Below are 13,655 nucleotides of genomic sequence, written 5' to 3' on the forward strand. Positions count from 1 at the left end.
TTCTCAACAGCTTCTACCTCCAAGCCATAAGACTCCTGAACAGCTAATCAAATGGCTTCCATTTGCATTTAAAAAACATTTGTTTTACCTTTATTTAACTAGGCAAGTCAGTTAAGAACAAATTATTATTTTCAATGATGGCCTAGGAACAGTGGGTTAACTTCCTTTTCAGGGGCAGAACGACAGATTTGTACCTTGTCAGCTCGGGGGTTTGAGCTTGCAACATTCCGGTTGCTAGTCCACCGCTCTAAACACTAGGCTACCCTGCCTCCCCCCCGTAGTAAACGGGATATTTTGTCAGGATAAGATGCTAGAATATGCATATAATTGACAGCTTAGGATAGAAAACACTCTAAAGTTTCCAAAACTGTAAAAATATTGTCTGTGAGTATAACAGAACTGATGTTGCAGGCGAAAGCCTGAGAAAAATACAATCCGGAAGTGCCTCATGTTTTGCAAGCGCTGCGTTCCAATGCGTCTCTATTGAGCAGTGAATGGGCTATCAACCAGATTACTTTTTCTCCGTATTCCCCAAGGGGTCTACAGCATTGTGACGTAGTTTTACGCATTTATGTTGAAGAATACCCGTAAGCGGCTACATTGCGCAAGTGGTCACCTGATGCTCCCAGAGAGATTCTCGCGTAATATCCAGAGGTAGGCATTATTCCAATCGGTCCTACTGAAAAACTAATTGTCCCGGTGGATATATTAATTATATTATTAATAGGCTAGCTTTTTCAAGCAGACATTTGCTTCCTGCAACACTAACTCAAAAAAGTTCTGGGACACTGTAAAGTCCATGGAGAATAAGAACCCCTCCTCCCAGCTGCCCACTGCACTGAAGATAGGAAACACTGTCACCGCTGATAAATCCACCATAATTGAGAATTTCAATAAGCATTTTTCTACGGCTGGCCATGCTTTCCACCTGGCTACTCCTACCCCGGTCAACAGCACTGCACCCCCCACAACAACTCGCCCAAGCTTTCCCCATTTCTCCTTCTCCCAAATCTGCTCAGCTGATGTTCTGAATGAGCTGCAAAATCTGGACCCCTACAAATCAGCCGGGCTAGACAATCTGGACCCTTTCTTTCTAAAATTATCTGCCGAAATTGTTGCCACCCCTATTACTAGCCTGTTCAACCTCTCTTTCGTGTCGTCTGAGATTCCCAAAGATTGGAAAGCAGCTGCAGTCATCCCCCTCTTCAAAGGGGGTGACACTCTTGACCCAAACTGCTACAGACCTATATCTATCCTACCATGCCTTTCTAAGGTCTTCGAAAGCCAAGTCAACAAACAGATTACCGACCATTTCGAATCTCACCATACCTTCTCTGCTATGCAATCTGGTTTCAGAGCTGGTCATGGGTGCACCTCAGCCACGCTCAAGGTCCTAAACGATATCTTAACCGCCATCGATAAGAAACATTACTGTGCAGCCGTATTCATTGATCTGGCCAAGGCTTTCGACTCTGTCAATCACCACATCCTCATCGGCAGACTCAACAGCCTTGCTTTCTCAAATGATTGCCTCGCCTGGTTCACCAACTACTTCTCTGATAGAGTTCAGGGTGTCAAATCGGAGGGTCTGCTGTCCGGACCTCTGGCAGTCTCTATGGGGGTGCCACAGTTTTCAATTCTTGGACCGACTCTCTTCTCTGTATACATCAATGAGGTCGCTCTTGCTGCTGGTGAGTCTCTGATCCACCTCTACGCAGACGACACCATTCTGTATACTTCTGGCCAACCCTCCAGGCAAGCTTCAATGCCATACAACTCTCCTTCCATGGCCTCCAATTGATCTTAAATACAAGTAAAATCTCTTCAACCTATCGCTGCCTGCACCTGCCCGCCTGTCCAACATCACTACTCTGGACGGCTCTGACTTAGACTACGTGGACAACTACAAATACCTAGGTGTCTGGTTAGACTCTAAACTCTCCTTCCAGACCCACATCAAACATCTCCAATCCAAAGTTAAATCTAGAATTGGCTTCCTATTTTGCAACAAAGCATCCTTCACTCATGCTGCCAAACATAGCCTTGTAAAACTGCCCATCCTACCAATCCTCAACTTTGACGATGTCATTTACAAAATAGCCTCCAATACCCTACTCAACAAATTGGATGCAGTCTATCACAGTGCAATCCGTTTTGTCACCAAAGCCCCATATACTACCCACCATTGCGACCTGTACGCTCTCGTTGGCTGGCCCTCGCTTCATACTCGTCGCCAAACCCACTGGCTCCATGTCATCTACAAGACCCTGCTAGGTAAAGTCCCCCCTTATCCCAGCTCGCTGGTCACCATTGCATCTCCCACCTGTAGCACACGCTCCAGCAGGTATATCTCTCTAGTCACCCCCAAAACCAATTCTTTCTTTGGCCGCCTCTCCTTCCAGTTCTCTGCTGCCAATGACTGGAACGAACTACAAAAATCTCTGAAACTGGAAACACTTATCTCCCTCACTAGCTTTAAGCACCAACTGTCAGAGCAGCTCACAGATTACTGCACCTGTACATAGCCCACCTATAATTTAGCCCAAACAACTACCTCTTTCCCTACTGTATTTATTTTATTTTATTTATTTATTCATTTTGCTCCTTTGCACCCCCATTATTTTTATTTCTACTTTGCACATTCTTCCATTGCAAATCTACCATTCCAGTGTTTTACTTGCTATATTGTATCTACTTTGCCACCATGGCCTTTTTTGCCTTTACCTCCCTTATCTCACCTCATTTGCTCACATCGTATATAGACTTGTTTCTACTGTATTATTGACTGTATGTTTGTTTTACTCCATGTGTAACTCTGTGTCGTTGTATGTGTCGAACTGCTTTGCTTTATCTTGGCCAGGTCGCAATTGTAAATGAGAACTTGTTCTCAACTTGCCTACCTGGTTAAATAAAGGTGAAATAAAAATAAATATTATCGAATAGATATTTGAAAAACACCTTGAGGATTGATTATAAACAACATTTGCCATATTTCTGTCGATATTATGGAGCTAATTTGGAATATTTTTCGGCGTTTTCGTGACTGCAAATTCCGGGCGATTTCTCAGCCAAACGTGAAGAACAAACGGAGCTATTTCGCCTACAAAAATAATATTTTTGGAAAAAAGGAACATTGGCTATCTAACTGGGAGTCTCGTGAGTGAAAACATCCGAAGCTCATCAAAGGTAAACAATTTAATTTGATTGCTTTTCTGATTTCCGTGACCAAGTTACCTGCTGCTAGCTGGACAAAATGCTATGCTAGGCTATCGATAAACTTACACAAATGCTTGTCTAGCTTGGGGAGTCAGAGGTTTAAAGCTTAAAATTCTTGTTTATCCAGCTGCTTTGTCAGATTTCAAAAAATCTTTATAGCGAAAGCATACCATGCGATTATCTGAGGACAGCGCCTCGCATACAAAAGCATTACAAACATTTTCCAAACAAGCAGAGGCGTCACGAAAGTCAGAAATAGCAATAAAATAAATCACTTACCTTTTGAACATCTTCCTCTGGTTGCAATCCAAAGGGTCCCAGCTACTCACAAATGGTTGTTTTGTTCGATAAAGTCCTTCTTTATATAAAAAAAAGTCAGTTTAATTGGCGTGCTTGATTCAGTAATCCACCGGTTTCCCTCGTTCAAAATGCATACAAATTTATCCCAAAAGTTGACAATAAACTTCATCCAAACAAGTCAAACAAGGTTTCTAATCAATCCTCAGGTACCCTAATCTGTAAATAAACAATACAATTTAAGACGGAGAATAGTATGTTCATTACCGGAGATAAATAACGAACTCTTTCTAAAGAATATTGACATCTACTGGAAGCCCTAGGAACTGCAATCTGGGAGGTATTCCTTTGATATTCCCATAGACAGCCATTATAATGAGTGGTTAGCTCAAAAAAAATAATTCCCGGATGGATTCTCCTCGTGTTTTCGCCTGCTATATCATTTATGTTATACTCACAGACATTATTTTAACAGTTTTGGAAACTTTAGTGTTTTCTATCCAATACTACCAATTATATGCATATCCTAGCTTCTGGGCCTGAGTCACTGGCAGTTTACTTTGGGCACCTCAGTCATCCAAACTTCCAAATACTTCCCCCTACCTAGAAGAAGTTAGCAAAGAGCTGCAGTTAGTTTCAGAATGGGTGGCAAGGAATAAGTTAGTACTAAATATTTTAAAAACTAAAAACATTGTATTTGGTACAAATCATTCACTAAACCTGAAACCTCAACTAAATCTTGAAATTAATCATGTGGAATTTAATCAAGTTGAGGTGACTAAACTGCTTGAGATAACCCTCTATTGTAAACTGTTATGCTCAAAACATATGGATACAACAGTAGCTAAGATGGGGAGAATTCTGTCCATATTAAATTGTTTCTCTACCTTTTTAACAACACTGTCAACAAGGGAGGTCCTACAGGCTCTAGTTTTGTCGCACATGGACTACTGTTCAGTCGTGTGGTCAGGTGTCACAAAGATGGGACTTAGGAAAATTGCAATTGGGCCAGAACAGGGCAGCACGACTGGTCCTTGGATGTACACAGAGAGCAAACATTAATAATATGCATGTCAATGTCTCCTGGCTCAAAGTAGAGGAGATATTGACTTCCTCACTATTTGTATTTGTGAGAGGTATTGAAATGTTGAAAGCACGAGCTCTCTGTTTAAACGAGTAGCACACAGCTACATGGAACTCTATTCCACATCAGGTAACTGATGCAAGCAGCAGAATCAGATTTAAAAAACAGATAAAAATACATCTTATGGAACAGCGGGGACTGTGAAGCAACACAAACATAGTCACAGACACATACACACACACTAGGAACACACTTGGTGTGTTGTGAATTCGTTAATCTTTTAAAAATTGTATAACTACCTTCATTTTGCCGGATCCCAAGAAGAGTAGCTGTAATGTGGATCAATAATAAATACAAATACAAAGAGAATTTGATTTGTGTAAGTAAAGCAATGCATGACAATAATCAAAATCCGGTCCATAATAAATACAACATACTTAAGACAAATACTATTTGAACACAAGTCTGGTGTAGACACACATTGTTACAGAGTGCAAAGACTGCACCTCTCATGATTGAGTATTTATCTGTAAATTAAACACACAAGCGCATGCACACACACAAGCTTTTATTTGAATTTTTATTGTGTTTGTGTTTTTTTTGCTTGCTTAAATACACTACATGACCAAAAATCATGTGCACTAATATGGAGTTGATCACCCCTTTGCTGATAACAGCCTCCACTCTTCTGGGAATGCTTTCCACTACTTTCCTAGTTTTCCCGGTTCTGACTATTCTGACTGCCCTGACCCCGAGCCTGCTTGCCAGCCTGTACCTGCCTGACTCTAACCAGATCACAGACCCCTGCCTGTCCTTGAACTGCCCTTTGCCTGCCCCGTGTTTACAATAAATATTCTGAGAATTGTACTATCTGCCTCCTGCGTCTGCATCTGGGTCATATCCTGAGTCATGATAAGCTGATGTTGGGTGATTAGGCCTGGCTCGCAGTCGGTGTTCCAATTCATCCCAAAGGTGTTCGATGGGATTGAGGTCAGGGCTCTTTGCAGGCCAGTTGTGTTCTTTCAGACCGATCTCGACAGAACATTTCTGTATGGACCTCGCTTTGTGCAGAGGGACATTATCATGCTGAAACAGTAAAGGGTCTTCCCCAAACTGTTGCCACAAAGTTGGAAGCACAGAATCATCTACAATGTCATTGTATGCAGTAGTGTTAAGATTTCCCTTCACTGGAACTGATCAGGCCTAGCCTGAACCATGAAAAATAGCCCCAGACCAATGTTCCACCTCCACCAAACTTTACAGTTGGCACTATGCATTGGGGCAGGTAACGCTCCCCTAGCATCCGCCAAACCCAGATTAGTTCATCGGTCTGCCAGATGGTAAAGCGTGATTCATCAATCCAGAGAATGTAATTCCACTGCTCCAGAGTCAAATGGTGGAGAACTTTACACCACTCCTGCCGATGCTTGGCATTGTGCATGGTGATCTTAGACTTGTGTGCGGCTTTCATGAAGCTCCTGACAAACAGTTCTTGTGCTGACTATGCTTCAAGAGGCAGTGAGTGTTGCAACCGAGGACAGACGATTTTTACACGTTATGCGCTTCAGCACTCTGCTGTCCCATTCTGTAAGCTTGTGTGGCCTACCACTTCGCGGCTGAGCTGTTGATGCTCCTAGACATTTCCACTTCACAATAACAGCACTTACAGTTGACCGGGGCAGCTCTATTAGGGCAGAAATTTGACGAACTGACTTGTTGGAAAAATTTTGTCTATGGAGATTGCATGGCGGTATGCTTGATTTTAGACACCTGTCAGCAACAGGTGTCACTGAAATAGCCAAATCCACTAATTTGTATATACAGTGCCCTGCAAAAGTATTCATCCCCCTTGGTGTTTTTCCTATTTTGTTGCATTACAACCTGTAATTTAAATGGATTTTATGTAATGGACATACACAAAATAGTCCAAATTGGTGAAGTGAAGTTTAAAAATGTAAAAGTGGTGCGTGCATATGTCACGTTCTGACCTTAGTTCTTTTGTTATGTCTTTGTTTTAATATGGTCAGGGCGTGAGTTGGGTGGGTTGTCTATGTTCCTTTTTCTATGTTGTGTTTTGCGTTTGGCCTGGTGTGGTTCTCAATCAGAGGCAGGTGTCGTTAGTTGTCTCTGATTGAGAATCATACTTAGGTAGCCTTTTCCCACTAGTGTTTCGTGGGTGATTATTTTCTGTTATGTGTATGTCACCTTTCAGAACTGTTCAGTGTCGTTTCTCCTTTGTTATTTTGTTTAGTGTTCTCGGTTTAATAAATATATGATGAACACGTACGACGCTACGCTTTGGTCCTCACCTCATTCCAGCGACGATCGTGACAGCATATGTATTCACTCCCTTCGCTATGAAGCCCCTAAAGATCTGGTGCAACCAATTACCTTCAGATGTTACATAAATAGTTAAATAAAGTCCACCTGTGTGCAATCTAAGTGTCACATGATCTCAGTATATATGCACCTGTTCCGAAAGGCACAAGAGTCTGCAACATCACTAAGCAAGTGGCCCCACCAAGCAAACGGCACCATGAAGACCAAGGAGCTCTCCAAACAGGTCAGGGACAAAGTTGTGGAGAAGTACAGATCAGGGTTGGGTTATAAAACAATAACCGAAACTTTGAACATCCCACGGAGCACCATTAAATCCATTATTAAAAAATGGAAAGAATATGGCACCATAACAAACCTGCCAAAAGAATGCCGCCCATCAAAACTCACAGACCAGGCAAGGAGGGCATTAACCTGATGACGGGTTAGGGATCCCTTTTGGGAACATCCCTTCCCACGTTCAGCTGGAACGTGGCGCATGGAACGCAAAAATATTCTTAGAAATATTTAACCTCCACACATTAACAAGTCCAATAGCTCAAATGAAAGATAAACACCTTGTTCATCTACCCAGCATGTCAGATTTTTTAAATGTTTTACGGCGAAAACACACCACATATTTATATTAGACCACCACCGAAACGAAGACAAGAGGCAGCCATTTTGTCCCAGAAAATATAAAATTATAAAAGCAGGATTAAAAAATAAATCATTCACTAACCTTGTGAAAATCTTCATCAGATGACAGTAATAGGACATGTTACACAGTACATTTTTTTTTCTTCAATAATATGCCATTTATATCCATAAATGTCCATTTACATTGAATTCATGTTCAGAAAATACTCAAAAATGTCCGCAGAAAATATAGGTAGCGCCGCAAGATAACGTAAATAGACATCATAAACTTTGACTAAATATACATGTTCTACATATAGTTAGAAAGATACACTGCTTCTTAATGCAATCGCTTTGTTACATTTCTTTTTAACGTTACAGAAATCGCTCACTATTCAATATTCTGAGACGGCGCTCAGATATAAGCTATATTTCTCCGCTATGTTGGAGTCAACAGAAACACACAATTTCAGCATAAATATTCCCTTACCTTTGATGGTCTTCGTTCAGAATGTACTGGAAGGGTTCATACTTACCCAAAACATTGTTTGGTTTCAAGTCTTGTGTCTTTATATTAGCATCTGCTAACAATATCAGCTGAAATGCACCCAAAATGTCCTCTGGTCCGGAAAAGTTGCGCATCAAAACGTCAAAATTACATATTATATGTCGACTAAACAGGTCAAACTAAGTGCAGAATCAAGCTTTAGGATGTTGTAAACATACAAAACAATTTTCAATTCAACCGGTCATTGTTAGTTCTCCTCCGGAGTGCTGGAACAAAGGAATGTCTGGGACCAATTTGCGCCCCAACGCACAGGTATTTTCTCGCGGCACTCACTCAATTCACTCCCATAGGGCCAATTCTCGCGGGATTTGAACGATTAAACGCTCTACTGAATGAGGACATCTAGTGGAAGACATAGAAAGTGTCCCCAGATCCATAGCTGGTTGGGAAGGGTGGGGCGATCACGTCAAAGTTGCCCCAACTTTCATGACCACAAAACTAGTTTGGAAGAATGCCTGCCCTGTGAGTTCTGCTATACTTACAGACATAATTCCAACGGTTTTAGAAGCTTTAGAGTGTTTTCTATCCAATAATAATTATTATATGCATATATTAGCAAATTTTGACAGATTCTTTTTCAGTTTACTATGGGCACGCAATTCCTCCAAAGGGGGCAGTATTCTTCAGAGAGGCAACAGAGAGACCAAAGATAACCCTGAAGGAACTGCAAAGCTCCACAGCGGAGATTGGAGTATCTGTCCATAGGACCACTTTAAGCTATATACTCCACAGAGCTGGGCTTTACGGAAGAGTGGCCAGAAAAAAAGCCATTGCTTAATGAAAAAAATAAGCAAACACGTTTGGGGTTTGCCAAAAGGTATGTGGGAGACTCCCCAAACATATGGAAGAAGGTACTCTGGTCAGATGAGACAAAAATTTAGTTTTTTGGCCATCAAAGAAATTGCTATGTCTGGCGCAAACCCAACACCTCCCATCACCACGAGAACACCATCCCCATCCATGAAGCATAGTGGTGGCAGCATCATGCTGTGGGGTTGTGTTACATCATCATTGACTGGGAAACTGGTCAGAATTGAAGGAATGATGGATGGCGCTACATACAGGGAAATTCTTGAGGGACACCTGTTTATTTAAATTCTCTAGGGTAGGGGGCAGCATTGGGAATATTGGATGAAAAGCTTGCCCAAATTAAACTGCCTCCTACTCAGCCATAAAAGCTAGAATATGCATAGAATTAGTAGATTTGGACAGAAAACACTCTGAATGATGTTTGTGAGTAGAACAGAACTCATATTGCAGGCAAAAACCTGAGAAGAAATCCAACCAGGAAGTGGGAAATCTGAGGATTGTAGTTTTTCAATATCTTGGCCTATCAAATACACAGTGTCTATGGGGTCATATCGCGCTTCCACTAGATGTCAACAGTCTTTAGAACCTTGTTTGAGGCTTCTACTGTGAAGTGGGGGCGAATGAGAGGGGAATGAGTCAGCGGTCTGCCAGAGAGGCACGAGCTGGCCACGTGCGTTCACGTGATAGTTAGCTTGCGTTCCTTTGCAATTCTACAGACAAAGGAATTCTCCGGTTGGAACATTATTGAAGATTTATGTTAACATCCTAAAGATGGATTCTATACTTCGTTTGACATGTTTCTACGGACTGTAACGGAACTTTTCTGCTCCTAGTGATCGCGCATCATGAATTTGGATCACTGGGCTAAACGCGCAAACAAAAAGGAGCTATTTGGACATAAATTATGGACATTATCGTGGAAATTGGATTCCTGGGAGTGCATTCTGATGAAGATCATAAAAGGGAATATTCATAATGTTATTTCTGACTTCTGTTGACTCCAACATGGCGGATATCTGTTTGACTTGATTTGTTGTTTTAGCGCTGTACTCAGATTATTGCATGGTATTTCTTTTTTCCGTAAAGTTTTTTTTAAATCTGACACAGCGGTTGCATTAAGGAGAAGTGGATCTAAAATTCCATGCAGTTGTATCTTTTAGCAATGTTTATTATGAGTATTTCTGTAAATTGATGTGGCTCTCTGCAAAATCACCGGATGTTTTGGAACTACTGAACATAACGCGCCAATATAAACTCACATTTTGGATATAAATATGAACTTTACCGAACAAACCATACATGTATTGTGTAACATTAACTCCTATGAGTGTCATCTGATGAAGATCATCAAAGGGTAGAGTTTAATTTTATCTCTTTCTGCTTTTAATGACTCCTCTGTTTGGCTGGAAAATTGGCTCTGACCTAACATAACCGTTTGGTGTGCTTTCATCATAAAGCCTTTTTGACACTGTGGCTGGATTTACAACAAGTGCAACTTTAAAATGGTGTAAAATACTTGTATGTTTGAGGAATTTTAATTATCGGATTTCTGTTCTGAATTTGGCGCACTGCAGTTTCACTGGCTGTTGACGAGATGGGATGCTACCGTCCCACATAACCCAGAGACATTCGAAACTCAGACCCACACAGATCATGATCAGGGGCTTATTCGGTGTAATGCATTAATTACAACTTTGCATAGAAATGTAATGTACAGTGCCTTCAGAAACTATTCACACCCCCTGACCTTTTCCACATTTTGTTATGTTATAGCCTGAATTTAAAACTGATTGAGATTTTGTGTCACTGGCCTACAGACAATACCCCATAATGTCAAAGAGAGGTTAAGGGGAAACATTTAAATGTCTTGGAAAGGCCTAGTAAAAGCCCAGACCTCAATCCAATTGAGAATCTGTGGTATGACTTAAAGATTGCTGAACACCAACGGAACCCATCCACCTTGAAGGAGCTGGAGCAGTTTTGCCTTGAAGAATGGGCAAATATCCGAATGGCTAGATGTGCCAAGCTTATAGAGACATGCTGCAAAAGGTGGCTCTACAAAGTATTGACTTTGGGGGGTTTAATAGTTATGCACGCTCAAGTTCTGTTTTTTTGTGTTATTTCACAATTTAAAATGTTTTGTATCTTCAAAGTGGTAGGCATGTTGTGTAAATAAAATTATACAAACCCCCCCAAAAAATATATTTTAATTCCAGGTTGTAAGGCAACAGAATAGGAAAAATGCCAAGGGGGTGAATAATTTCGCAAGCCACTGTACTGTATAGTGTATTTTGTAGGTTATCCAATATTATTTGTACTATGTTTTGTAACTTTCCCCAGAACATTGCTGTAAATGAGAACAAATTCTCAGTCAACTCACCTATTAAAATAATAAATAAATAAATAAAAACACACATGCCAGACCTGTGTTCAAATACAGTGTATATCAATTAATTTTACATACATTTTTAGTAGTTGAATATTGGAACGGATGGCTTGGAAATCCTAAAATACACTAATTCAAATAGACTCTCAGGTATTTAATCAATGTATTAGAAAATGTATAGGAAATACTTGCAATAAGTAATTGATTCGGGCCACAATATTTGAACAACTAATTGACCGACGTCGGTTCAACTACTTTAAAAAAAAATTGGGGGTGCTCAACGCGCCGTTTCTCTAGAGAGAAATCCAATCAAGAACTATGTGGGACTATGGGCTGATTGGAAGTTGTAGTTTTCATTAGGCAAATGTTCAACCTTGTTCAGCGCAGAAACGCGGTAATTTACTAAAACGGCCAAACTCTGTTATTTTCGGCTACGGGCAGATACACGCAAACCATATGAAACCGCTTGAGAGAGGAATGGTAACACAATGATGACAGGGACAGAGACAGTTAGTGTTTGTGAGGTAGCTCTACCTGATTTATAGTTCTAGTAGTTGGTAAGAAGCAGTCTTGAAAGTATGCCTTATCTACTTTGTAGAACTAGTACAATTATTTTGTCAGATAGCTAGCTACTACTTGCCTAGCTAAATAGGATGAGTCATTCAATGGAGAGCACAAAGGTAACGTTAGATGGTTCATTGTTGTCTGGTTGGCTCATTGTTACTGCCTGAGCAGAGATGAGATGATGAGTTTCAGGAATTAAAAATAGCCATCAAATAAAAACTAAGTCATACACAACTGAAAGTAAAGTAACTAATGTGAATAAATGATGGTTAACAAGTGATACACAGTAAAGGACATCACTACCATCATGGGGCTCTTATTAATTGTTTTATTCTGTATTGTTACAGCATTCAACCCACTCTGTGTCAGGGAAATGTCTGGTGATGACTGAAGGAAGTTCTAAAACCATTTAAATGTCATAATTTCATGTATTCAAAAATGATTAAAACCAACATTTTAAACCCAGACAATTTTTTTTACTGAAATTGAACCGACCTCAAAAAACAATAATCACTCAGCACTAGAAAATAGAACCGAACAGAAAATATTTAAATAAAAATAATCAAATATACATGTATTTGAACACAGGTCTGACACACGAACACACTGTTACGAAACCGATTAACTAGCGTACTGATTTTGCTACACTCCTAATTTCTAGGGGTCCTAGGCCTAGCTAAATGGTCTGTAAACTGACTTAATGTGTGTATCTACGTGAGAAATCAGTGTATTTTGACCTGTTGTAGCAACCTTACCTGATGTGTCGGCCAGCCCAAGAAAATGATTAGCCCAAAATGGTAACGAAAGTAAATATACAAAAAAGAAAAACCACAAACAGGCATGGCCGAATTAAATAGACAACACAAAACAAAGGCAGGCAGAGATGTTTCTGGACACCTCGCTCTTACAGATTGACTATCATCTCTAATTGCCCACACCCCTGACCAGGTTGCTGCTGCCCCCTAGGGATGGAATATAGAAGTGGTAGAGTAGTGTTTACTGTTACCTAAACTACCTAACCTATTCCATCAAACACAATACACAGAACACAAACGCACACACAATCTGATGGGTGCTGTGGGATAAACACAAAACCAGGAGGAACTAAACTCAATTGAGGAAGGCAGGAATTAAGGTCATGCAGAAGATGTGACTTGGCCAGCACAGTATTGGAAGGATGCTTCTTGGCCACCTGAGAACTTCTGACACTGGGTATAAGACATGACCCATGCAAGTAGTAGACAAAAAAACAAAACATGAATACATTTATAAATCAACCAAGACATCTGGAAATGTATATTAGATGATAAAACCGTAAAGCGCCGATAATATCTGCAGATAAGAGAAACTCTAACTGGGTATAGTTACACCTGCACTCCCAATGACATTAGCCCAAAAGTATGCCTTTAACCGTATTTTTACTCTCATTATTTGCATTTCTCACCCTAGTAATAGAAGTCAGGCCCTGGTTAATATCCCTGGGCGAACTGATAAACTAGAGCCTGTGTTCTAACGTCTGGCTGTCAGGCTTGTCAAGGCGATACATTAGGTTACCTGGGGGGCCACAGAGTGGTATGAGAAAAAGGTCTGGTATTGCACGGTCTCCTGCGGCCGCAGGTACACATGGGGGCAAGCGTGCCCACTTTGAGGTGGAACACATCGACCTCGAGGGGGGGTCAAGGCTTTAGTCAGCACCTTGATATGCTTCCACTCGTCGCAGTCTGTTATGACACTGAACAAAGAGAAGGGGGGTTGAGAGAGAGAGTGTTTTAAGA

The sequence above is a fragment of the Oncorhynchus mykiss genome, chromosome 9 (assembly GCF_057628025.1).
Source record: "Oncorhynchus mykiss isolate SJ-2025 chromosome 9, ASM5762802v1, whole genome shotgun sequence".
Lineage (NCBI taxonomy): Eukaryota > Metazoa > Chordata > Actinopteri > Salmoniformes > Salmonidae > Oncorhynchus > Oncorhynchus mykiss.